The sequence below is a fragment of the Dendrobates tinctorius genome, unplaced genomic scaffold, assembly GCF_039654945.1.
Source record: "Dendrobates tinctorius isolate UK_male_01 unplaced genomic scaffold, ASM3965494v1 ptg000086l, whole genome shotgun sequence".
NCBI classification, from domain to species: domain Eukaryota; kingdom Metazoa; phylum Chordata; class Amphibia; order Anura; family Dendrobatidae; genus Dendrobates; species Dendrobates tinctorius.
In genome coordinates, this window is record NW_027361754.1 from 31,513,588 (window position 1) to 31,540,991 (window position 27,404).

Genomic DNA, 27,404 nt, shown 5'->3' on the forward strand with positions numbered 1-27,404 from the left:
CTCCACAGGCAGAGCTGTAGTCCCAGGGCACCTGTAGTAGGTGTTGAGGTAGATGGTGTAGTGTTTAGGCAAAGGGATGTAGCAGTGCTGAAAGGTTGACGCATGAAGAAGGCAGAAACACAGCTCAATGCAGTTCCAAAGCTTTACTCACATTTCTGGCATATACAGGTGCCTGCTTCAGTGCCGTGTCCTCCAGGTGAGGGGCTCAGCCATCTCCCAGGTAAATGAAGTACACCTTTCCAGCACTCCCTTCCGTATGTGCCTTTACTGGATGTCTCCTTACTAGCGCTTATCTGAAGTACTAGCAGTTATGAATTACACTAAAGTTCCTCTTTCCCGCTGTTACATAGAACTCCACTCGCATGACAGGTAGCTGTAGCCTACTTCAGGGACTCCTTACAATCATGTCCCGGCTCACACACGTTGCTACTGTGTCGTCAAGTCTTACGTGGGAATAAAGTGGTCTCAACTTCTATTCCTACGGTTTCTGCTGTAGAACCATTAGCACAGCTGACCACACAGCCTCGGATACCGGCGCCCAGCCTTTGGCGCTTAAACTTAGGAAAGGGCTCTGCTCTAGCTCCAGTTCCCAGCTCTCTCCTCCTCACGTCCCGTCCTTTCCAATCTTTCTTCTGGAGAACTGATCCTCTCCTCCTTTCCTTTCCAGCAGCTCCAGCTTACAGGAGGCTGCTGCATACAAGTCCTCTCACTGCTACCCCCTCTGGGGAACTGATCCTGACTCCCTTTCAGTTTTCCCCTTCTCTAGTGCAAAACTACACTCCACCCACCTCTCAGCACCCTTCATGAACCAAGCAGGGGTCATAGAGGGTGCCCTGTTTTTCTAAGGTTTCCGTGTTGGGTGCAGGTGCTGGAGTCTGGTCAGGTGTCCCCATCTTACCTGGGAAGTGGGATACTACACATCAGGAGAAGGTGCAGTACCTCTGTGGCGTATGAACCCTCAGGGGCGCCACAGAACTATAACTGTGTTTTGGATTCAGAAGAAGGCTGTTATCTCCGCTATGACCTTGGTGAATACTCTCGGGGCTATTGATAGGCCAAAAGGAAGGGCTCTGAACTGAAAATGTCTGAGACTGCCCTGGATATATAGGGCCACCCTCAAATATTTTTGATAACCTGAATGGATAGGGATGTGGTGATACGTATCCTTTAAATTGACTACCACCCTAAAACAATCGTCATGGAGAAGCTTTATGGTTGTAGTCACTGATTCCATTTTGAAGGTGTGCTTTTTCACCCAATGATTGAGACTCTTCAGATTTATAATAGTTCCGAACGAGCCATGTTTTTTTTTTATTAAAAAGAGGGTTGAATAAAACCCCCTCTCCTTCTATTCGTGTGGAACCTCGGACAGGACTTGTTTGTCCACCAAGCTCAGGATCTCTGTTTCTAGGGCCCAGCTGTGCTTCCAACCCCTTCCTGACAGAAATGTTTGTTTTGGCAGCTGAAAGAATTTTATTTTCAGGCCTTCCTTCAGTTTGTTCAGAACCTTGGTGTTGGAGATGTTTTCCCAGGCCTGAACAAAGAATGAAAGCCTCCCCCCCCCGAGGAGTTCTGGCATCATTGCGAGGACTTTCTGGCTGTAGAGGAGTGGCCACCGAACATGAATCCGAACTCTTTTTTCCCCTATCCTCCCATTTTCTTCTTTCTATTGGAGGACAACCTCTGCTGAATTTTCTCCTCTGGAAAGACGGCCTTCTCTGATCCCCTGAGAGCCTGGGAAAGCCATTCTTCCTATCACTTGCTCTAGAATGTCATTCAGAATAGAAACTGGCCATCACAGGGTAGCAAACACAGCTTAATCATATATTGTAAATCTCCTGGACATCCTTTGACCCATAACGCACACCTTGCCGCATTCGATAATCTGGCTGCTCTAGCCGCCAGTCTCAAAGAATCAGCAGATGTATCTGCCAAAAAAGCTGTGGCCCCATGTAACAAATACATGTCTGATAGAATTTTCTCTCTCGCAACCTTGGTTGTGAGTTGCTCCTCGAGATACTGGAGTCAGATCATTAATGAATGTGCTGTACAAGTTCCAGCAATTGCTTGCTTTAGCCCCCCTGCTGCTGCTTCCCATTTGTGCCTCCGGTAAGTGTCCGCTCTTTTCTCCAATGGGTCCCTGAGTACCCCTGAGTCCTTTAAGGGTAGCTCTGACCTTTTAGATGACCTGGATACCGTGGCATCAATTTTTGGAACATTGTCCCAAATATCTATTTCCTTCTCTTCAAAAGAATACCTCCTTTTAGAGGAGGAGGGTAGGGCACCTGACTTCTACAGTCTCCTCTATTCTCTATTAATGAGTGCCTGGACCTTGGCATTGACTGGGAAGGTACCTTTTTTTTTTTCTCCTGTAATCCCCTAACATGACATCTTCCAGCAACTTAGTCATTTTCTCCTCTTTCAGGTCCATAGTCATTCTAATGGCCTTAAGCAGACCATCCGTGTCCTCTATAGGAAAATATGGCCTACCCCACATATCAATATCTGAGGAAGAGGAAGATGGGGATTCAGGATGGGCTAGGCCCTGAGACGAGGGTGAAGGAGTCGAATTAGAAAGAAGATCCCTAACATTTTTTCTCCCTTTCTTCAGTAGCGACTTAAGGGAACCCTACACCTCCGACCCGATAACTGATCAAAGGCTAGCTGCAAAACTGGAGGTCTCTTCCGCAATGGTCCTTTGGATGCAGTTGGAACATAGGTCCTTCTGCCAATCCTTCGCTAGGGGATTTTTACACAGGACACAGACCCTGTTATTTTTCTTTCCCATGGACTTTCTAGGCTTTTCCTAAAGATTTAAGCAAACAATAGCGGCCTATTAACGCCTAGCTGACATTCACGGAGATCACGCACCATCACCACCCGTTGATAACCATGGGTACCACACTCGGAGGCCGTGGTGGGACACATAATGCATCCTCTCTGGACACCGAGGATTACCGGGATCTCTGGCTGGGACGGTTGCTGCTCCTGCCTCTTCAGCGGCTGTCACCTTTTTGCCCATGCTGCTGATGAACTGTCGGTTTGCCTGGAGGTAGTGGTGGTGGCAACGGTGATTGCCGTTGCTCTGAATCAACTGACTCCATTTTTCCAAACGCCTTCCGCTCTGGTGTCCATGCTTTAAATAACGCAAGCCTCGCTCCAGTGTATCTTCCGCCTCCCACTGCGACCGCCAGCCGGCCACCGTTTATTTTCATACCTGCCGACGTCTCACAGTGCACCACCATCTTGTTTCCTGCGCTTCTCTGATGCAGGGCACCTCTCCCATCAAGCCTTATGGCGCCTGTGACTTCAGCAGTACCCGGAAGAAACCCTGGCCACTCCTCCACGTGTAATCCAGGCGGGAGCCAGCCCTGGGAGGTGGCGCAGTGGATCTAACATGACACCCACCGGAAATGCCACCCACGCCAGCACGTACAGCAAGCCCCCAGGAGACCTGTGGACGGTGCTTTCTGCACCTGAAGGCCGGCGCTACAGGTACCGGACCTGCTCTTCCCACGCCGGGACAGACCAAGGATCTTTTCCATTTACCCAAGACAGGTACCTTCCTTCAGTACGGGATCCCCATCCAGGACAGGAACCCAGCTGAAACAGGGAAGAGGTAGCACCCCTTATATTTCAGTCTAGTCCTGGCGGGGCGGATCCCTCTCTCAGGTGTGCTGTCTTGGGTGATGGGAAAAAATGGTGTTCTCTGGATTGCTTTTTAAGTAAATAATCAGGATTAAGATCCAATAAAAGGTATTCCTGGCCCGATATCTGTGGCTATGTCTAGAAATATCTGTAAAAGCAGCAACAGCAGACAGAAGTGGAATGGACCCTCTAGCTACAGTCTATGCACTGCGGTCTGCCACATACACTGCCTGCCTGCGTAACATTGATATCTATGCAGCTGAATTAGTCCTCTGAAGGACTGTTAGTTGAGATGGATATGTGTAGAATATATTGAGGTTTACCTAAACTAAGTAAGAACCAAGCAAATCTCTCCATAGCTCAGCAGCAACTCTCCCTACACTGCCTGAGTCCAGAGTAGACTGTGAAGAGCATGGCGATGCCAGGTCTGACATAGACCTGATGACGTTGTGGGGCCAGCCAATCACTGTAATGCCACAACCAACATGGCTGCGGCATTACAGCGTGTGGCAGGCAATCCCTGGATGTTCATTGGCTCTCTAAAAAGCGCCAAACATGGAGGAAGGGGACCCGAGCACCCGCCGAGCAACCCCGGAAATACTCGGCGAGCTCCGAGCATCTCGAGCAGTGAGAAGCTCAGGCGAGTACAGAGTAGTGGCGCGCATGCTCGCTCATCACTAGTCACAATATATCATTGAATTAATTAACCCACTTGTACAAAAAGGTAAAAGGTGAAACCTTCTGTCATTGCAAAAAATATCATATGACCGACTGTAATGGACCAACGCATATGAATAGGTGTTTTCTACCTCCCTGTAGTGCCATTATAAGTCTGTGTGAGATACATAATGGCTCCCTAGAAAACAAAAAAAGCTCTAGCAAATAGAGCAGCACTACAACATGAAGACCCTCAAAACTACTCAACATATCTCAGCTCTCTGAAACCCATGGGTGTGGCTTTGAGAAAAGTTCCATCTAATCTTTACCACAGATTACTTTACCTGAAGTGAAGGTTTCATAAAGGTTTTGTAAAACAATACAGTCCATTCTCCAAAAAGAACCCCTTTTCCTGGTGCGTAGTAAGTACTGAAGTAATCAATGGGGCTAAATTCCTTAATGTGTTTCCTATTTGGTGAATGGTGGGTCCATTGCGTCTCCTGCTCTTGTGGTAGGTCTGTAACTTCTGGGAAATGTTACCTTATTTATCCCACTGATCCAGTGACGTAAATGTAGGTAGAGTTTCAAATGTCCTAGCTTTTCATAATTCTATATATGTAAGCAGGAAGCCTCAGGTTCACTATGTTTTGTGGTGTTTTGATGCGTATATTGGGATTCAAATTGGCATAAGTTATGTAAAGCCTTAAGGGTGTTGTCAGCCTTTGATTTTTTATTTATTTTAAAAAAATGTCTAAGGTACATAATATAAATAGGAACTAAAATATAGATCTGCCCATTTTCACTTCTGGATGTAAATGAGAACATTCCTGTTGAACACAGCAAGCAGAGGTCTTTTTAAAGAATTAAAAGCACAACACTAACTCAACTTTTCATTATATTTGTCACGAGTGTGTCACACCGAACTGGGAGATCTGGGTGTAGAAGATCTTCCATTTAGCTTGTGTGGTTGGATCCCATATTAAATTAATTTGATTTCCTTTGGAACTGAAGAGGTTACCGACCATTTCTATGCTGGTCACAAACACGCAGCTTTATTTCAACCGCTTCTGATCTTGTTGTAAACTCTTCCTGTAAAACCTGGCCAGATCTTCTCTGTCTTGCCAGTGAAACACCAATGTTACTTATTGGTAGCCATTTTTTCCATAACCCATGACAGCACGCCTGAGAGAGGATGGGTGTGGGGCTCCTGCGGGTCCAGAGGCCACAGAGGTACTGCACCTCACCCAGAGGTGTGGTATCCCACTGACAGGTAAGGTGGATGCACCCGACCAGCAGACCAACACTCACATCCCACACACACCAGTAGTGTAGCAGAGCACTCTTTATGGCTCACTGCTTGGAACACGAAGAGTGCTGGGAGATGAGTCTAGGCTGAGGTTTGAGAGGAGGTCCCCTGTGAGGGAGGGAAGGAGAAGGACGTAGTCTGCGCAGCTCCCAACTGCATGGGGAGTGCCAGACGGTTTGGACTAAAGAAACAGCAGATTCTCCGTAGGAAGATTGGTTCTTCCAGGGACACGGTTGGAAAGTCATCCCGTGGGTCCCGATCCACGCTGATGACTGTTAGGTGGAGGAAGGAACCAGACTGGTCGCAAAGGGAACGGCCCCTAGCCTAGTTCGCATTCCTCTGGGTGCTACTGGCAAGCCGATAGCTTTGGTTTCCTTATGGACCATCGCCCCTACCACAGTTAGTCCGACTGGAAAGGCGGCTATGTAGAATCACAGAAATGGGAAAACATACGTTGTCTGGACAGGATTTGCAGTCGCTGGCCCAGAACGATAACTGTGAAGCGCTTAAGTGGAAGAAGGAGTTTAAGCAGCGTAGTGTTTGGAGATGGCCAGGAAAGGAACACACTGACAGGGAAAGCTGGACAGGTGCATTTCATCTTATCTGGAAGCTATCTGGACCCCTTTCTGGGAGGACTCAGTACTGAAGCGGGCGTCTGTGTGCACCATCCCAGAGAAGCAACACTGCAGCGCTGGTCAACCTGACCAGAAACCACAGGTGGCATCACGAATCACTACAATAACTTTATCCCCATCAATCTACCCCTTTTACATGACCGCCTGAGGCCACGGACCTGGTCACAGCCACTGTGACATTTCCCATTGAAGTCAACGGGCCCGGCGCCGAATCCCCACAGCCTCTGGGGCGCTTCACGGGAAACACACTGAAATAAAAGGGCGGTACCTCTCCCCCGTATAAGTTGGGTTACAGAGCAGGAGAGGGCCCCCGGATTAAATACAGTATATATATAACCAACACAACACCACAAAATCACACAATCTATAATGCACACCAATATGGTGATAAGAGGTGGGGGAATAAACGGGTGCTGTCATGGGTTCTGCACAAATTGGCTACTAGTAAGAGAGATTTTTGGAGAATGGAAACACTTTAGGGAGGGACCACCACTTGCAGCACCCTTCTACCAAAGGGTAAGACAGCAGAGGAAGGCAGATTCAGTCTGCAATGCCTAAAGAAGGTGAGGACCAGGTAGCGCCTTTACAAGTCTGATCAATTGATACCTCTGCTTTTTCTGCCCAGGGGGTTGACACAAATCTGGTGTAGTGAACCATGATGGCTTCTGGAACCGGAGCACCACTGACAATATAAGACAAAGTAATGGCCTCCCTGATCCATCTGACAATGGTACCCTTGGATACCCAATACACCTTTTTGCTACCTCGAAAGGCTACAAACAACGACTGGGCTTTCCTCCACTGACTGGTCATAGACATGTATTATAACAGTGTCCTTTTGACATGTAACCTATAGAATCTTTCCTCCCCTGGATTCCTAGGGTTATTACAAAAGGAGGGCAAAATAATTTCTTCTATGGAACTTAAGGGCTACCTTAGGAAAGTAAGCTTGGTCAGGTCTCAGTTTAACCCTATTCTCATATCTGTGTATAGGGAGGGCATATGGACAGGGCCTGTATATTGATCACCCTTTGGGCCAATGTAAGTGCCACTAATATAATGGTTTTATGTAAGGAATTTAGCTGACAATTCTTGTAGGGCTTCGAATGGGTATTTGGTTAATGCCTCCAGTACCAGATTTAGATCCCATGGGGGAAATCTTTGGACTGAGATAAGCCTGGGCCTAACACAGGATTTTATGAATTGTGACACCAATCTATTGGCCACAAAATTACAATTATACAATGCGCCTAAGGCCGAAACATGCACCTTGAGGGTACTAGTGGCTAATTCTAGCTCCAAACGTGACTGCAGGAATTCTAGAATGGAACCTACTGGAGCCTTATCCCCTAAAGGCTGTCCTGAAAATTCTAGAAATGTTTTTCACATCCTGCAATAAATCCTTGTTATCGGCTTTGTACCTTTTAACAGGGTGGAGACTAACCCTGGTGAAAACCCTTTCTGACTCAGTATTTCCCTTTCACCGTAGCAGGTGGTCCGACATGACCCGTACATGATGACCTAGAAGGAAGGGAAGAAAGCCTCTTAGAGCCTTTTCCATGGCCCACAACTCTTTCAATGCCCGATTTCTCTCTCGAGATGACCATGTCCTCTGAATTGTGCGATTTCCCAGGTCTGCCCCCAACCTGAATTGCTTGCATCACTTGTAAGTTTTTCGTCTACCGGCCTTACTCAATGGACCCCTGATGCCAAATTTACTCTGTCTGCCCACCAAAAGAGGGCGCTTCTGACCCATAAAGAAAGTTCCAACTTTCCTTCTAAATGTCCTCTTAGCAATCTCCATGCAGACTTTCCCACTGAAGTTGTCTCATGTGGAATTGGGCCCATCTTACTGCTGGGATGCAGGATGTTGATATTAACAGGAACATTGCCTTCCTTAGGGTATGTGCACACGTTGCGGATTTGTGGCTGATCCGCAGCGGATTTTCCACGTGGAATAGCTGCAGATCCGCAAGTGTTTGGCCATACAATGTTAACCAATGGAAAAATAAAATTGCTGTGCAAATGCTGTGGATTCCATGCTGAATTTTTCTGCAGCAGTTTATTTTCCACAGCATGTCAATTCTTTGTGCGGATTCTACTTCGTTTCTACACCCATTTCATTATAGAAAACCGCAGGCCAAAAAACGCTTGACAATCCGCTTAAAATCCACATTAAATTCGCACAAATCCGTGCGGATTTTGACCTGCGGTTTCTGTCAAGAGATGCAGAATCTGCTCAGGAAATTCCTGAGCCCAATCCACAATGTGTGCACATACCCTTAGGGTCTTTCCTGGATGATCTATTTCTGTCAAGATCAGGTTCACTATCCTGTCTATTTAGTCTTTGGGTAAGAGACAGGTCTGGAGATTGGGACTTAGAGCCAGGCCGAGGAAGGACTGTATCCTCTTTTTTTATTCTTGACTTGAGAGTGTTCACCATCCAGCCAAGATCCTCTAGGATGATCTCACATCCCTTAGCTGTGATGCACAGTGGTCTTTTGAACTTCCCACTAAAGAAAGTCGTCCAGGTAAGGGACGATAATGGTAGGTAGGCCATCACCTTTGATATTATTTTGGTGACTCTTCCTGGATTGTTTTTTGTATGCAGTCCAAACAGAGACTCTTCTGTCAGTCCACTGCTAGGGCACACTCTCTATTCCTCTTCTTAGCACTAGCTTTTCTAAGTTCCTAGTTATTTAAGCAAAAAACAAGGCCCTATTAAAATTGGTGACATTCACAAAAATCACCACCCGCTGTCACTTTCAGAGTACAGGATTTGGAGGTTGTTCAGAGATACATAGGACATCCCTCCTGGACTCAGACCTTCCACTGCTCTGGATGGGACAGCTGCCACTTCTACCCGTTTACTATGGCCAAGCTTACATGGAGCTTGTGATGGTAGTGGTGACTACTGCTGTCGTCTCTGATCCTACATGATGGAGTAAGAGTTTAAACATAAGCACTGTCTTGTGGATATCCTCCCTTTTTAAAGGAGAATCTATGATGCTCTCCTCGGTTCAGCCTTCTCCAGCCCGGTAATTGCTCCTCCCCCCTCTGACCCACCTAAACCAGGTTGTCTTGAATCCCTGGTCATCCAGGATAGTGTTTTCACTTAGGGTGCCTCCATCTTGTTTCCAGCGAGTCCCCTTAACTTCTCTCAGGCATGCCTATTCCAAGCATGCATTGTGCCTGTGATGTCAGCGGAGCGTGCGCTCATAAGTGCATCCCGGCTGGGACAGCAGAGGAAGAGAGTAGGTAGAGCAGAGGAGGGAGGGTGGCACAACGGTCCAAGAAATGCACCACATTTTTTTCTGTGCAGCTCACAGATACACTAGAGCCCCCTCGTGACCGGTATATGATGCTTCCAGCATTCTGAAGGCCTGCCCACAGGCATACCGCCTGCTCTTCCTGCACCGGGACAGGACTGGGTAAGACAAGATATCCTCTTCTGTGAAACCACCAATTCCAGCACAAGGTTCCCATGAAGGACAGGAAGCCAACTAATGCAGGGGAGAGGTACCACTTTTTTATTTCAGTAGGTTTAATGTCCTTGGTGGGTGGATCTTTCTCTCAAGTGTGCAGTCATGGGTGAATGGAAAAGCTCTGCTTCCTTGCTCTTACAAAACACTGTGCTGAATAAAAGTTTGTTGTTGTTATTGGAGATTATATTATGCGCATAGCAAGACTAAACATTTTGGAAAGTAGTTGTTGTAGAGGCATTCTGTTGTACGTGTGTGTTTATCTCCTGGTCCCTGTTCCCATTTAGTTTATTTTTACCTGTCCCTATCCTCCTTCCTATTGTTGGTTGGTGCTTTTGTATGACACAGTGTTTCTGTTACCTCTGTTTTGTCTTGTGTCTTGTTCACATTACACTTCTGCTCCAGGCTCCATGAGGTGGGGTAGGGGACAGGCCAGGGATTAACAGAAGCATAGTGAGGTCGAAGACTTGGGTCTCTCTACCGTCAAGAGAACCCCCCAGGACAGGAATAGTTAGGGCACCAGTTCCAAGGACAAATTGAGGTTCCCCATCCCTACCTAAGACGGTCACAGCGTGACAATATTATTTCTAAAACTAGACAAATGCTTAAAGAATATACAGCAAATTTGCTCAGATGCAGGTCTCAGATTCTTTATGTTGTGGAAGTATCTCTTCCAGGAATAAAGGCTGGATTTGAAGTCTGTATAATGACAGTGCTGCTGTTTTACACATTTCAGCACAGCTTCTATCTTGCACTTATTTTTATTCATATTGGCAGACTGTTTTTTCTGCCCTCCCCGACACTGTAGTTAAATGCGTTGACCACTCTTCACATAGTGAAAAAATGTGTACAACCACCTCTGTGCTGCTAAGACCAGATTCACAAAACCGTATTTCAGTCTAAGTGCTATCTAAAAAAAAAACAAACACAAATAAACCGATATCACTCTGACAGAACTAGGACCAAATATTATTCAAGTGTGCGTTTTTTGTTTTTTTTCATTAATGGATCAATTTTGATTATGGGTAAAAAAAAAAAAAAAAAAAAAAAAGGATTTTTCAATCCTTTTATGCAAATTGCCTCTTCGGAGAGGAAGAGTACTTGAACTCTATAGCGCCACCTGTTGGTAGTAGCGAGTCTACAAGTCACAATCAACCCTTTAAGGCTACTTTCACACATCAGGTTTTCGGCGTCAGGCGCAATCCGGCGTCGTGCCGGAACGCCGGATCCGGCAAATGTTTCGTAAAACCGGATGTGACGGATCCGGTTTTCTGCCGGATCCGTCTTTTTCTTGACAGACAAAACCGGATCCGTCTCATCCGGTACATCCGTTTTTCTATCCGTTTTTCGACGGATTACGCCGGATCCGGTTTTTAAAATTGACCCTTGTGGCCTTCCGAACGGGATTGGCTACTGGAAAACTATATATAGCATGTTCCTACAGCCCTTCTTTGACAGGTTGTAGAGGAGAAAGTGCAGGTTGGAGAGAAGAGCAAGTTACTGGCGAAGATGGATGTTGTCATTGGAAATATTTTGAAGAATTTGGCGGATTTTATAGCGGAGGCGAATCGTTTGAGGGTGATTGTTCTGGAGAAGGAGAGAGCGAGACAGCAGCGCATCAGGCATCGTAGACGACGTTTGTGGATCCACCCCATCACAGCCAAGAGAATGACGCGTGGGGTCTATTCTATACTCTGCATGGACCTTCGACGAAACCCGGATACATTTTTTGGATATGTTCGGATGAAAATGGAGAATTTTGATTACTTGGTGGAGCGCATTGCACACATCATAAGAAAAGCGGACACCTATTGCCGCTTCTCTGTTTCACCCGCAGAGCATCTGATGGTGACTTTAAGGTAAGCCACATTTATTGGAAGTGATCGCATCAGAGCACACTTTCACTGCAATCTTGTTGGTGGTAGTTTGTATCTCCAAGTGTTATAGCTCAGTTTTGGTATGTAATGCTGTGATTTAAAACTAATTTATTGTTTTTTAATTCCCCACAGATTTCTTGCAACTGGAGAATCCCTTTCGTCACTGCATTTCCAGTACAGACTCGGGATTTCCACCATATCTGGAATTGTGAAGTACACATGCCGTGCACTGTGGGACTCCTTAGCTGAAGAGTTTTTACCAGAGCCCACAACAGAGAGGTGGATTGAAATTGCTGACAAGTTTCAACAGATATGTCAGTTTCCAAACTGCTTGGGCGCTGTGGACGGGAAACATATCCGCATTGTAAAGCCAGCTGGATCGGGATCAGAATATTTCAATTACAAGAAATATTTTTCAATTGTCCTCATGGCCATCGCTGACGCGGAATACAAATTTATTGCGGTTGATATTGGGGCCTATGGCCGCTCCAATGACTCTCAAGTTTTCAAACTGTCTGCCATGGGGTGTAAACTGTATGGAAACACCTTCCAGTTCCCACCACCTAGACCGCTGCCGCAAACATCTGGTCCACCTATGCCATTTGTCTGTGTAGGGGATGAAGCCTTCCAGCTGTCAGAACACCTTTTGAAACCATACTCTAGCAGAGGATTGACAAGACCAAAACGCATTTTTAATTACCGCCTCACAAGAGCAAGAAGAATGGTTGAATGTACCTTTGGTATTCTAACAGCCAAATGGCGGGTCCTATTGACTGCGATCAACCTCAAGACAGAAACTGTGGACGAGGTGATCAAAGCGTGCGTGGTACTCCACAATTTTGTTATCTGCAAGGAACCCATTTCCATTGAGGACACCTCTGAAGAAACCACCTTGCAAGATTACCATGACATTACCACTAGAAGTTCTGTGACGGTTTCAGTAATGAGGGACAATTTTGCACTATACTTTATGTCACCTCAAGGCAGAGTACACTGGCAGGATGACAGAGTGTGAAAGATTTGTGCCCTAACCAAACTTGTGTACCTTCTGGACCAACAGTATATACCTTTGCCAACCAAAGTTGGCTATCTTGTCATGGTCTTACTATTTTTAGCTTTAGGCCACAGGTGTGTACCTGGTTGTGTTTTATGCAAAGTATTTCACCTTTTAACAAAAGTTGTGTACATTGTTAGGAAATCACCAACAATAAACACAACTTTTTAGGTGAAATACTTTGCTTCAAACACAACCAGGAACACAACTGTGGCAAAAAGCTAAAATTTACCCACAGTTATATACCTGGTTTTGAATACCTTTTTACCTTTGAAATACCCTGTATTTAACCTTTTTTTTAAACATAGTTCGCCGCAGAAAGAAATGACAGACAACCATTGTGAAACGATAATTTAACTTTTATTTAAAATTTTTTTTTTTTTTGAAAAATGTTTTTAAAGTGCAAAAAAACTTTTTTAATAAAGGTTTTAAACCCAATGGGCATTTTTATTAAAAAAAAAAATTACAAATCTGTGTAGTGTGGGGTGGAAATACTGCTGGAGGGGCTGCGGGACACTTCGACACTGGGTGTGTGGAGAGAGGACTGGGATCGTGGTGGGGAAGGAACAGTTAGAGGTGAAGGTGTGGAAAAATCTACAGAATGGGTGGACATGTGGGAGGCAGAAGAGGTGGTGGGCGGTGGAGTGGAGGGTTGGGCAGGGACTGTAGGAGCAGATGATGTTGATGGAAAGTTGTATGGGGAAGGAGTTTGGTACGGGGAAGGAGTTTGGTACGGGGAAGGAGTTTGGTACGGGGAAGGAGTTTGGTACGGGGAAGGAGTTTGGTACGGGGAAGGAGTTTGGTACGGGGAAGGAGTTTGGTACGGGGAAGGAGTTTGGTACGGGGAAGGTTGCTGGAAGTGGGGAGATGTCTGGTACTGGGGAGGTTGCTGGTATGTAATAGGAGGGGGAGGATGGAAAGTGGCTGGAGGGGGTGCAGATGTAATAGGAGGGGGAGGATGGAAAGTGGCTGGAGGGGGTGCAGGTGGAGGAACTACAGTGGTGGGAGGTGGAGGTTGGGAGGTAATCTGCTGTAGAGCACCGTGGCACGAATGCATTACATGCATCTGCTGGGTTGGAGATAGTGTTGCCATGCGCTCCACAACAGACCTTAAAAAAGGTGTGGTTTGGCGAAGTTCTTGCTTCTGAATGCATGGTTTGCAGAAGTGTCTTCACCTCCAGAATGCTGGAGTTGATCTGCTGAAAGCCTGCGGAGATTTGCTCTGACAAGACTTTTAGACAGTTCTGGAAAGATGCATTCAGATGCAAGAACTCTTGCGCATAACTCTTTTCCTGACCCCTCTGCCGCTGTCGCCCAGTACCCGCAGGTGTACTAGAGGTGGCAGGGGCAGAAGGGTGGGGTAAAGGGAAAGCGATCTCCTCACCAGCAGCTTTATGTAATGTAGGCAGCCACGATGCTCCTGTGCTGGTGGATGGGACAGATGGGTCGAATGTGTGGGAAGGCTGGGAAGGTGCAGATGTACCGGGGCGGTCGAAGTGTCCCTCGGTGCCGGTCTCCTCAGGGATCGCCTCAGAAGGGTCCAATCGTGCAGGCTCCCGAGTGCTGCTCACCGTGCTGTGGAATAAAGAGAAAAAAAAACAATTAAAATAGTGACATGGTATGGCCCTGGCTGAAAAAAAAAAGTTACATCTAAACATTTTTTTGTCACATGTGGTGTGTAATATTTACCTTCTGGTGAGCATTGTCTCCCGGAGGAACGACAGGGCTTGTGCGTACTTGTACTTGCTCCTGCATCCTCCAGATCCACTCGGGGCCCGCATCTCTTTATTGAACTCCTTCTTGAAACGATCCCTCACAGACCGCCACCGATTCACAATTCTGTTCCCTGAAACGAGAAAGGAGTGGTTAGTATACAACATCAGTGTTTCCCAAACTCCAGTCCTCATGGTCCCCAGGGGTCATGTTTTCAGGATTTCCATAGTAAATAGAAATCCTGAACACATGATCCGTGGGGACCACGAGGACTGGAGTTCGGGAAACACTGGTTTACATCAAGCAACCGGTACTGTATATACTTACGCTCTTTAATCTGGGCCCGAACATCGAGGTCCTCCCAGCGGCCCACAAGGAGTGAACAGATTTCCTCCCAGAGTCGTCGGGTAACGATAAGGTCAGCGTGGCGGCGGTCAGCCATATTCCAGAGCGGCTCCCTTTCTCTGACGAGATCGATGAGGTGGTCCACATCGAGTCCTCCATCCTCACCGTCAGAGTCGGGAGCACGCTGTGAAGGCTGTTAAAGAAAAAGACAAAAATAACATAATTAGCCTCCACAAAAGAAATGAAATAAAAAGTGCAAAAAAACAAAGCAAAAATATTTATACTTACACGCTGGTGACCGCCGCGTTGCTGTCGCCGACGACCCTGGGAGGCACTGCGAGGACCTCTTGGCCGAGCACCAGATTGGGAAGACTAGAGAAGAAAACGAAAAATGTTATGTCTTTGGATGTAGGCATTTGTTTGCTGTGTGTGGTCTGCAGAACATTGTTTTCTATGTGTTGTGTGTAGTGTGATGTTGTGTTTCTGCATTTGATGCAAAAAACTTACTAATTGTGAGCCCACTCCAGGTGTCTGTCCACCCCTTCCTTCTTCTTCTGGGAGCTCCTCTTCATCTTGTGATTCCTGTTTTGAAATAAAAGGCAATGAATAGACATATATTACAAAGATGATGGATTTTGGAAATAAAAACTTACCGTCAAACGCTGACGATGCGAGGGAGGGCTCCCAGAAGAAGATGTGCTGTCCTGTTGATGGCCAGACTCCATGGCTGTGGGTATTGCTGCTGCTGTTGCTGCTGCCAGTGATGCCATTTCTGCTGCATCTCTTTGGCGGCTGTTGAATAAAGAGAAACAAAGGGCCAATGAATATCTTGATATTCCATGGCCCTAGTTTGGAGGAATGGGGGATTTGATAATTACCGTCTCTCATCTGCTTCTGGACTCCCCTCCTCAGCATGTTCCATTTGCTGCTCCATTTGGGGTGGTGGTGGTGCTGATGGTGCTGCAGATGTCTGCTGCCTTCTCCTGGTTCTTGGCTTGGGTGGCATGTTGGGTGTGGCTGTGGGTCCCACTGTCTTGCTTTTATATATGTCTTGTGGGCAGAGCTACTGAGCATGCTCAGACCAAAAAAACCGGATCCGGCCACCGGATCCGGCTTTCGCCGGATCAGGCGCATTGCGGCGCTCATAGGCTTTCATTGTGTGAAAAAGCCGGACGCGCCGGATCCGGCGTGTCCGGCTTTTTCGCCGGAGACAAAGAAACGTTACAGTAGCCGTTTTTTCCAGACGCCGGATCGCGACACATTGCCGGATCCGGCGAAAACCGGATGAAACGCATGGCCATCCGGTGCGATCCGGCGCAAATGCAAGTCAATGGGGGGGAAACCGGATCCGGCATTGCATTTCGCCGGATCCGGTTTCTGTCAAAAGCGCCGGATCGCGCCTGACGGCGAAAACCTGATGTGTGAAAGAGGCCTAACAAGTCTTGTAATATGACTAAGGCTACTTTCACACATCAGTTTTTTGCCGTCAGGCAGGATCCGGCTATTTTTAGAAAAAACGGATCCGGCATAAATTTTGGAGAACTGTAGAAACGGATCCGTTTTTTGCTGGATCCGTCTAGCAGGTTATATCTGTTTCCTGGGGGCTGGCCAATTGGATCTGAGCATGCGCAGACTTAAAAAAACGGATCCGTTGGCTGGATCCGTCTTTTTCTGGATCCGGCGCATTCCGGCGCCCATAGACTTTCATTGTAGCAAAAAGCTGGAAGCCCCTGGACAAAAAACGTTACAGTAGCCGTTTTTTCCAGACGCCGGAATGAGACTAGTAGCCGGATCCGGCAAAAAACGGACGAACCGCAATGCCATCCGGCGCGATCCGGCGTTAATGCAAGTCAATGGGGAAAAACTGGATCCCGCATTGCATTTTGCCGGATCCGGTTTTACAAAAAAAAGCCGGATCGCGCCTGACGGCAAAAAACTGATGTGTGAAAGAGGCCTTAGGATAAAAGCCAAATCAGAATCTCAATTTCCAGACATGGTGTTTCGAGCTATTGGCCCTCGTCAGTGCAAAGTATGAGAGCCGATTTGGCTAGGTAAGAGACTCTGGACTGAGGTCTAAGGGGTAAGGTTTCTCTTTGTGGAGAGTGTCAATCCTTTTATACATTCGAGTGAACTTAGCCTTAAGCCTCATTTAGACATCTGTTTTTTTTGCATACTAATTTTATCCGTGTTTTTCATGGATAGAACTTGTATCTAGTACAGTTTGTGGGACTGTTCGCATGGCCGACCTTATTTTTGCTGACCAACTGGTCCACGCATAATCAAGGAGTCATCTCAGATATTGATCAGAGTGTCAGACCAAAATCTACAATGCGAGGCTATGATCTCTGAGTGCTGTCCATTTATGTACTATTAAATAGAAGGTCGACAAATTTTTTTTTTTGGGTCTCTCATCCGATAAACTAATGAAACGCAACAAAAATCGCTAATAAACGTAATTTTTTTTCTGCATACAAAAATAAACAAAAAAAAAAAAAAGTCTGAATGAGCCATTAACACTGACAGAAAGAAGAGAAGTGTAGAGCTGTTAGAACTAGTAACAGCTCTGATGGATTTATAACATTTTACAAAACCATCAGCTAGATAAAATTTACTACAGATGCAAAGCAACAGGAAAACGATATAATTGTTTTTCTATAACTTCAGAAAGTTACTCAAGATTGAAAAAAAAATTAGTGCAGAGGTGTATACGGCCCAAGGGTCTCTGTGGCTCTGCACGTTCTGTTCCCGCTTTCGTCATAAACCACATGAATGTTTGAAGACTCCTTTCCTGGACCCTTCCTTCATATGGAAGGTATGTTCTGCATGCATGGCATGCTATATATTTATACACTGTCACCTAGCACAGTCAGTAGCACATGTAGGTATTATAGCTAAATTATAAATTGACACTACAGAAGAGAGGAAACTTATCTTAGTAATATATCCAGCTAAAGCCCAAAAATTAAGCTGTCACACAATCTGATATATTTTTCATCTTGTTTATTTGGTGTTACAGTACATCAAGCAAGTAATGCAAATGTCAAAAGATTAGTGACCAATAAAACAATTAGATTTTCACATTTTGTTGAATGCTCTAGAGTTGGAATATAAATCTACTTTTGTTGAATTAGACAAGGGCTCCAATTCTCAGTTGTGTTACATGATACATATCAGATATGCAAAGTAAATGTTAGCAAGGATTTAGGACACCTGTAATAACACCAGAAGAACACACATTATTTTGGTATTCGGGCATGAATATAATAGTAGCCTTTATAGTCACAAACATCCATCCTTGATCTTTCGTTACGAGGAGCATATATGGCTTTTTCAATCTCATATCCCGCTTCTTTAAACGCCTCCTCCAACTCCTCTTTTCTTGAGGTCATACTAGAAAAGTACCGGTCACCAACATAGTAGAAAGTAGCATCTAGTATACTTAAGATTAGTAAGTGACCAGGTTTAATAAGATTCTTATAGTTTTTCAGAACATTACAGAATGATTTTATATCTTCGCAAGGAGCTTCAAGGCAGAGACAGGTAAGGAGACAGTCAGCAGGTTGTAGAAGAACTGGATCAAAAGGGTTTCTTTTCAGGGCATCACATTGAAGGATTTCTTTCACCTTACTGCGGAGCAGCTCAGCCTTTTTCACATAATTGTCCCTTAGAACACAGAAAAATTAAATTGTATTTATTCTCATTAATATAGGTTTGCATTCTTCTCTCACACATACCAAAGCTCACAAAATCAAACAGGCAACCCTAGTACACCAGCCTGACCAAAGAACGGAGGTGGGCTTCCAGGGTTGCTGAGCAGAGATGGAAAAGTTCCCACTCCAATGAGCACTTAATTGCATTCAAACAATTACTCACTACTTTCAAGGCCACAATCGCTGCAACAAAACTAACCTACTTCTTATATCTCATATCCTCCCTGTCTCAAAACCTTAAACAGTTATTCAACTTTCAATTCTCTCCTCCGTCCCCCATCACCTCTTCCCTCTCCACTCATCTCAGCTGAAGACTTTGCCTCATTCTTCAAGCAGAAGATTGATAACATCAGATAAAGCTTTGGCCTACAACCCCCACATTCCCTCCTCATAACTACTAAGCCCTCCTCCTCCAAAAAACAACTTCACCACCATTACAAAAGATCAACTTTCCACTCTATTCTCAAGATCACATTGTAAGCAGGTTGCGGGATGCAGTGACGCAAGAAAGGCAGAACAAGGGTTAATTTAATTTAACAGTCAAGATACTCCTCGCAGGGAGATAAACCACAATGTGATGACAGTCCACGCAATCAACTTATGTTTGTAGCTTCCTTGGCCACGGATGATCCGATGAGGGCTGTAATCCCAGCAACGGCCGATGCACTGTCCTCAGAGGAAATTCCACAGCTCACGGTATATCTTCTGGTGGCAACAGGTGGTCTCCGTTTTTTACCCGTTAAGCCAGTTAGTCCATAAACTTGTGTGGCCAAAGTCAAGGGAATTGCGTGCAATTAACAAGGGGGGTTTGCGACGTGCTGTCTGGCAAAGAGGGCCACAACGAACAGTCCTGAACACTGCCCTCATTCCTGTGCCCTTCCTCTGCTGCTGGTCTCAACGGTGTGCTTGTGAGTTGCAGTCCACGGTATGTTGCAATGCCGCTGCACACTAAGCAGAGCACACTGCGCACACACCTGGCTCTGTCTCTGTTGGCAGGAAACTGCCCGTCGCTTCGTGCGCTTTTCTCTTTGACGCTCCCTGGTTCCAGGTCACAAAGTCTGTCTGGTCTCCTATTCTTTCCCCCAGACAACCTGGGACGCAGCCTCGACAGTTCCTGACCCAGCACAGTACAGGTGCCCGCAGCCCGGTCTTCCTCCTTACAACATCTCACCACCTGTGCACTTAACCCGATACCATCCCATCTCATCCCAAACCTCACCACTGTCTTTATCCCAACCCTAACCCATCTATTCAACCTGTCACTAACAAGTGGTATTTTTTCCTCATGCTTCAAACATGACTCAGTCACACCCATCCTCAAAAAGCCCTCTTCAGACCCATCCTCTGTATCAAGCTATCGCCCCATATCACTACTCTCCTATGCATAAAAACTACTTGAACAACACATCCATCTTGAACTGTCCTCTTACATCTTCTACTGCTCCCTCTTTTACCAATTCAATTCTGGCTTCCAACCATATCACTACACTGTAACTGCCCTGATTAAAGTCACGAATGACCTACTAACCGCCAAAGCCAAGCGACATTACTCTGTCCTCCTCTTCCTGGACCTATCCTCTGCCTTTGACACAGTGAACAGCTCCCTATTACTACAGACCCTCATCTCTTGGCATAACAAACTTGGCCCTATCTTGAATCTCATCATACCTAGCAGACCGGACATTCAGCCTCTCCCACTCACACACCACCTCCTCACCTTGCCCCCTATCTGTCGGTATCCCCCAAGTTCAGTTCTTGGACCCCTGCTCTTCTCCATCTACACCTTTGGTCTGGGACAGCTCATGGAGTCCCAAGGCTTTCAGTATCACCTATATGCTGATGACACACAGAGCTACCTTTCTGGACCTGATATCACCTCTCTACTAACCAGAATCCCAATGTCTGTACTCTATTTCATCCTTCTCTGTTAGATTTTTAAAACTTAATATGGACAAAAGAGAATTCATCATCTTTCCCCCCCATCTCACTCGACCCCCCCCCAATGGACCTATCCATTAAAGTAAATGGCTGCACACTATCCCCAGTTGCACAAGCTCGCTGCCTCAAAATAACCCTTGACTCTCATTTCTCCTTCATACACATATCCAAGCCCTTGCCACTTCCTGCCTACTCCAACTCAAAAATATTTCCTAGATCTGTAGATTCCTCAACAAAGAATCTGGAAAAACCCTAGTCCATGCACTCATTATCTCCCACCTTGACTACTGCAAGCTCCTGCTCTGTGGCCTCCCCTCCAACACTCTCTTACCCCTCCAATCTATTCTAAACTCTGCTGTCCGAGTAATCCACTTGTCCCCCCGCTATTCCCAGACCTCTCCCCTTGTATATTATGAGCCCTCGCAGGCAGGATCCTCTCTCCTTCTGTACCAGTCGTGACTTCTATGGTTAAAGATAACCGTACTTGTTTTTATTATGTATACCACTCCTCACATGTAAAGTGCCATGGAATAAATGGCGCTACAATAATAAATTTAAGTAATTCTACAATAATCTTTTATTAAAGCAGAACTCCATTGTTCATAGTATTACTTCTCTTTTTACTTTTATTAATAACCATTTTTCATATATATATTTTTGAATACCTACACTGTATTTTTTTCTCTAACTCTGGTTTTATGTACTAAAAGTCCATTTTAATACTGTCTTGAAAGAGGTTGCATCAATAGAAAGCAGCCATGTTTTTCACCCACAAAACAGAGCCACCCTTGTCCACAGGTTGTAAGTGGTACTGCAGCTTACCTTCAACCAAGCTGTTATACCAGACAACCCATGAACAGGTATAGAGCAGTTTCTCGAATGAATGGAATAATTTGTAAGAAAAATAAAATAAAAATTAAAGAATAAAGTTTAACATGAACACAAATATTACATAAAAACAAGTTACTTCTATTTATAATTATGGTCATTAATATTTAATAAAATAATGACAGCATCATTTAGTTCTCTAGGTTAATCTTATTTTGTTTCAAATTACAATTAGCATTTTTTTTTTTTTTTTATAGTTTTTATGCCCCACCAACAGCCAGTCCCCCTTCACCTTGCTGTCTCCTGGCTGTCTGTATGACAACTGTCTGCAGCAGGAGCCTCCCCCCTTCATTTCTGCAGTGTTCCACAAAAAAAAAATCCTGCTTCTTTGGTGAAGGACTTACTCCCTAAAGTGTTCTACAACAGATCAAATCAATAGGACATTGGCCTTCCAATTACCCATGGGATTTCTACAAGATATGCTTATTTAACATGCAGAATCTTAACTTTCGGATCTTAAAATTTGCATAACATTTGTGCTCTTTTTCGGTTACACATCTCACTAGACTTAATTTGTTCACATGTCGGTTTCTCTTAGGCTACTTTCACACATAAGGTTTTCGGCGTCAGGCGCGATCCGGCGTCGTGCCGGAATGCCGGATCCGGCAAATGTTTTGTAAAACCTGATGTGCCGGATCCGGTTTTCTGCCGGATCCGTCTTGTTCTTGACAGACAAAACCGGATCCGTCTCATCCGGTTCATCCGTTTTTCTATCCGTTTTTCGACGGATTACGCCGGATCCGGTTTTTAAAATTGACCCTTGTGGCCCCTCAAGGCAGAGTACACTGGCAGGATGACAGAGTGTGAAAGATTTGTGCCCTAACCAAACTTGTGTACCTTCTGGACCAACAGTATATACCTTTGCCAACCAAAGTTGGCTATCTTGTCATGGTCTACTATTTTTAGCTTTAGGCCACAGGTGTGTACCTGGTTGTGTTTTATGCAAAGTATTTCACCTTTTAACAAAAGTTGTGTACATTGTTAGGAAATCACCAACAATAAACACAACTTTTTAGGTGAAATACTTTGCTTCAAACACAACCAGGAACACAACTGTGGCAAAAAGCTAAAATTTACCCACAGTTATATACCTGGTTTTGAATACCTTTTTACCTTTGAAATACCCTGTATTTAACCTTTTTTTTAAACATAGTTTGCCGCAGAAAGAAAAGACAGACAACCATTGTGAAACGATAATTTAACTTTTATTTAAAAATTTTTTTTTTTTGTAAAATGTTTTTAAAGTGCAAAAAACTTTTTTAACCCCTTCACCCCCAAGGGTGGTTTGCACGTTCATGACCGGGCCAATTTTTACAATTCTGACCACTGTACATTTATGAGGTCATAACTCTCGAACGCTTCCATGGATACCGGTGATTCTGACATTGTTTTCTCGTGACATATTGTACTTCATGTTTGTGGTAACATTTAGTTCAAATAACTTGCGTTTATTTGTGAGAAAAACGGAAATTTGGCGAAAATTTTGAAAATTTCGCAATTTTCCAACTTTGAATTTTTATGCCCTTAAATCACAGAGATACGGCACACAAAAAACTTGATAACTAACATTTCCCACATGTTTACTTTACATCAGCACAATTTTGGAACCAAAATTTTTTTTTGTTAGGAAGTTATAAGGGTTAAAAGTTGACCAGCGATTTCTCATTTTTACAACACCATTTTATTTTTAGGACCACATCACATTTGAAGCCACTTTGAGGGGTCTATATGATAGAAAATACCCAAAAGTGACACCATTCTAAAAACTGCACCCCTTAAGGTGCTCAAAACCACATTCAAGAAGTTTATTAACCCTTTAGGTGCGTCACAGGAATTTTTTTGACTATTTAAAAAAAAATGAACATCTAACTTTTTTTCATAAAAAAAATACTTCAGGTTCAATTTTTTTTATTTTACCAAGGGTAACAGGAGAAATTGAACTGCAAAAGTTATTGTGCAATTTGTCCTGAGTACGCAGATACCTGATATGTGGGGGGGAACGACTGTTTCGGCGCATGGCAGAGCTCAGAATGGAAGGAGCGCCGTTTGACTTTTTCAATGCAAAATTGGCTGGAATTCAGATTGGACGCCATGTCACGTTTGGAGAGTCCCTGATGTACCTAAACAGTGGAAACCCCCTACAAGTGACCCCATTTTGGAAACTAGACCCCCCAAGGAACTTATCTAGATATGTGGTGAGAACTTTGAACCCACAAGGGCTTTACAGAAGTTTATAACGTAGAGCGGTACAATTAAAAAATCATATTTTTTCCACAAAAATGATCTTTTCACCCCAATTTTTATTTTCCCAAGGGTAGCAGGACCCTAAAAGTTATTGTGCAATTTGTCCTGAGTACGCTGATACCCCACATGTGGGGGTAAACCACTATTTGGGCGCATGGCAGAGCTCGGAAGGGAAGCAGCGCCATTTGACGTTTTTGGCTGGAATTGAGATCGGACACCATGTCGCGTTTGGAAAACCCCTGATGTACCAAAACAGTGGAAACCCCCCACAAATGACACCATTTTGGAAACTAGACCCCCTAAGGAACTTATCTAGATGTGTGGTGAGAACTTTGAACCCCCATGGGCTTCACAGAAGTTTATAACATAAAGCCATACAATTAAAAAATCATATTTTTTCAACAAAAATGATCTTTTCACCCTCAATTCTTATTTTTCCAAGGGTAACAGGACCCTAAAAGTTATTGTGCAATTTGTCCTGAGTACGCTGATACCCCACATGTGGGGGTAAACCACTATTTGGGCGCATGGCAGAGCTCGGAAGGGAAGCAGCGCCATTTGACGTTTTTGGCTGGAATTGAGATCGGACACCATGTCGCGTTTGGAAAACCCCTGATGTACCAAAACAGTGGAAACCCCCCACAAATGACACCATTTTGGGAACTAGACCCCCTAAGGAACTTATCTAGATGTGTGGTGAGAACTTTGAACCCCCATGGGCTTCACAGAAGTTTATAACATAAAGCCATACAATTAAAAAATCATATTTTTTCCACAAAAATGATCTTTTCACCCTCAATTCTTATTTTTCCAAGGGTAACAGGACCCTAAAAGTTATTGTGCAATTTGTCCTGAGTACGCTGATACCCCACATGTGGGGGTAAACCACTATTTGGGCGCATGGCAGAGCTCGGAAGGGAAGCAGCGCCATTTGACGTTTTTGGCTGGAATTGAGATCGGACACCATGTCGCGTTTGGAAAACTCCTGATGTACCAAAACAGTGGAACCCCCCCACAAATGACACCATTTTGGAAACTAGACCCCCTAAGGAACTTATCTAGATGTGTGGTGAGCACTTTGACCCCCCCAGTGCTTCACAGAAGTTTACAACGCCCGGGCGTGAAAATAAAAAATTCGTATTTTTTCCACAAACATGATCTTTTAGTCACCATTTTTTTATTTTCCCAAGGGTACCAGGAGAAATTGGACCCCAAAAGTTGTTGTCCAATTTGTCCTGAGTATGCTGATACCCCATATGTGGGAGAAAACTACTGTATGGGCACACGTCGGGGCTCGGAAGGGAAGTAGTGACGTTTTGGAATGCAGACTTTGATGGAATGGTCTGCGGGTGTCATGTTGCCTTTGGAGAGCCCCTAATGTACCTAAACAGTGGAAACCCCCCACAAATGACACCATTTTGTAAACTAGACCCCCCAAGGAACTTATCTAGATGTGTGGTGAGCACTTTGACCCCCCCAGTGCTTCACAGAAGTTTACAACGCCCGGGCGTGAAAATAAAAAATTCGTATTTTTTCCACAAACATGATCTTTTAGTCACCATTTTTTTATTTTCCCAAGGGTACCAGGAGAAATTGGACCCCAAAAGTTGTTGTCCAATTTGTCCTGAGTACGCTGCTACCCCATATGTGGGAGAAAACTACTGTATGGGCACACGTCGGGGCTCGGAAGGGAAGCAGTGACGTTTTGGAATGCAGACTTTGATGGAATGGTCTGCGGGTGTCATGTGCGTTTGGAGAGCCCCTGATGTACCTAAACTATTGAAAGTGACCCCATTTTGGACACTAGACCCCCCACGGAACTTATCTAGATGTGTGGTGAGCACTTTGAACCCCCAAGTGCTTCACAGAAGTTTATAACACTCGGATGTGAAAATAAAAAAATCATTTTTTTCCACAAAAATGATATTTTTGCCCCCAATTTTTTATTTTCCTAAGGGTAACAGGAGAAATTGGACCCCAAAAATTGTTTTGCAATTTGTCCTGAGTAGGCTGCTACCCTACATGTGGGGGTAAAACACTGTTTGGGCGCATAGCAGAGCTTGGAAGGGAAGGAGCACCATTTGACTTTTTCAACTCAGAATTGGCTGGAATTCAGATCAGACGCCATGTTGCATTTGGAGAGCCCCTGATGTGCCCAAACAGTGGAAACCCCCAATTCTAACTCCAACCCGAACCCCAACACGCCCCTAACCCTAGCCCTAACCCTAGCCCTAACCCTAGCCCTAGCCCTAACCCTAACCCTAACCCTAACCCTACCCCAACACACCCCTAGCCCTAACCCTAGCCCTAACCCTAATGGAAAAATGGAAATAAATACATTTTTTTTATTTTATTATTTTTCCCTAACTAAGGGGGTGATAACGGGGGGTTTGATTTACTATTTATGGCGGGTTTTATGTTTGGCGGCTGTCGCACGCTAAAAGACGCTTTTTATTGTAAAAATAGTTTTTGCATCACCACATATTGAGAGCTATAATTTTTCCTTATTTTGACCCACCGAGTCATGTGAGGTCTTATTTTTTGCGGGACGAGTTGACGTTTTTATTGGTACCATTTTCGGGCACGTGAAATTTTTTGATCGCTTTTTATTCCGATTTTTGGGACGCAGAATGAACAAAAACCAGCGTTTCATGAATTTCTTTTGGGGGGGTGCGTTTACACCGTTCCGCGTGCGGTAAAATTGATAAAGCGGTTTTATTCTTCGGGTCAGTACGGTTACAGCGATACCTCATTTAGGTCGTTTTTTTATGTTTTTGTCGGTTTTATGCAATGAAAACTATTTTATATAAAAAATAATTATTTTTGCATCGCTTTATTCTGCGAGTTATAACTTTTTTATTTTTTCGCTGATGATGCTGTGTGGTGGCTTGTTTTTTGCGGGACAAGATGACGTTTTCAGCGGTACCATGGATATTTATATGCGTCTTTTTGATCGCGCGTTATTGCACTTTTTGTTTGGCGGTATGATAATAAATCATTATTTTTTGCTTCGTTTTTTATTTTTATTTTTTAAGGGGTTCGCTAAAGGGGTTAACTAATGGGACAGTTTTATAGGGCAGGTCGTTACGGACGCGGCGATACCTAATATGTGTACTTTTATTGTTTTTTTTTTTTTATTATTTTCAAAAAATGAATTTATTGGGGAATATTTTTTTTTTTTTTTACTAATTTATTTGGCGATTTTTTTAAATTTATTTTTACACTTTTTTTTAATTTTTTTTTTACTTTATTACATAGTCCCAGGTGGGACATCACTGTCCTGTGACAGATCGCTGATCTGTCACATCACAGATCACTGTGACAGATCAGCAATCTGTCACAGGCAGTGCACAAGGCTTCCTCATGCCTGCGCTTTGCAGGCACTGAGGAAGCCAGCTTCCCCAGGCCCCCGAAGGCCCCCGTCGCCATCTTGGATTCGGGGGCCTGGAGGAAAGGAGCCCCCCGCAGCAGCGCTGCACATTGCGCTGCCGTGGGGGGCTCAGGGAAGCACGGAGGGAGCCCCCTCCCTGCCGATGCTTCCCTTTAACCCCCGGTACACCGCGATCATGTTTGATCGCGGTGTGCAAGGGGTTAACGTGTCGGGGGCGGTCCGTGACCGCCCCTGACACGTAGTGCCGGGTGTCAGCTGTGATAATCAGCTGACACCCGGCCGCGATCAGCGGCGCTCACCACGTGGGCGCCGCTGATCGCGGTAGACGTACTATCCCGTCCCCGGTCATACGGGCCCGGGTACCGTGGACGGGATAGTACGTCTCATGTCAGGAAGGGGTTAATAAAGGTTTTAAACCCAATGGGCATTTTTATTAAAAAACACACATTACAAATCTGTGTAGTGTGGGGTGGAAATACTGCTGGAGGGGCTGCGGGACACTTCGACACTGGGTGT

At 44.9% G+C, this 27,404-nt stretch overlaps 2 pseudogenes; both read right to left on the minus strand.

The window, feature by feature from the left end:
* LOC141098101 (nicotinamide N-methyltransferase-like) overlaps positions 1-4,797 on the minus strand; it is a 44,814-nt pseudogene extending 40,017 nt beyond the window's left edge.
* A 12,905-nt stretch (positions 4,798-17,702) lies between these two features.
* The window catches only part of LOC141097824 (nicotinamide N-methyltransferase-like), a 65,961-nt pseudogene continuing 56,259 nt past the window's right edge, over positions 17,703-27,404 (minus strand).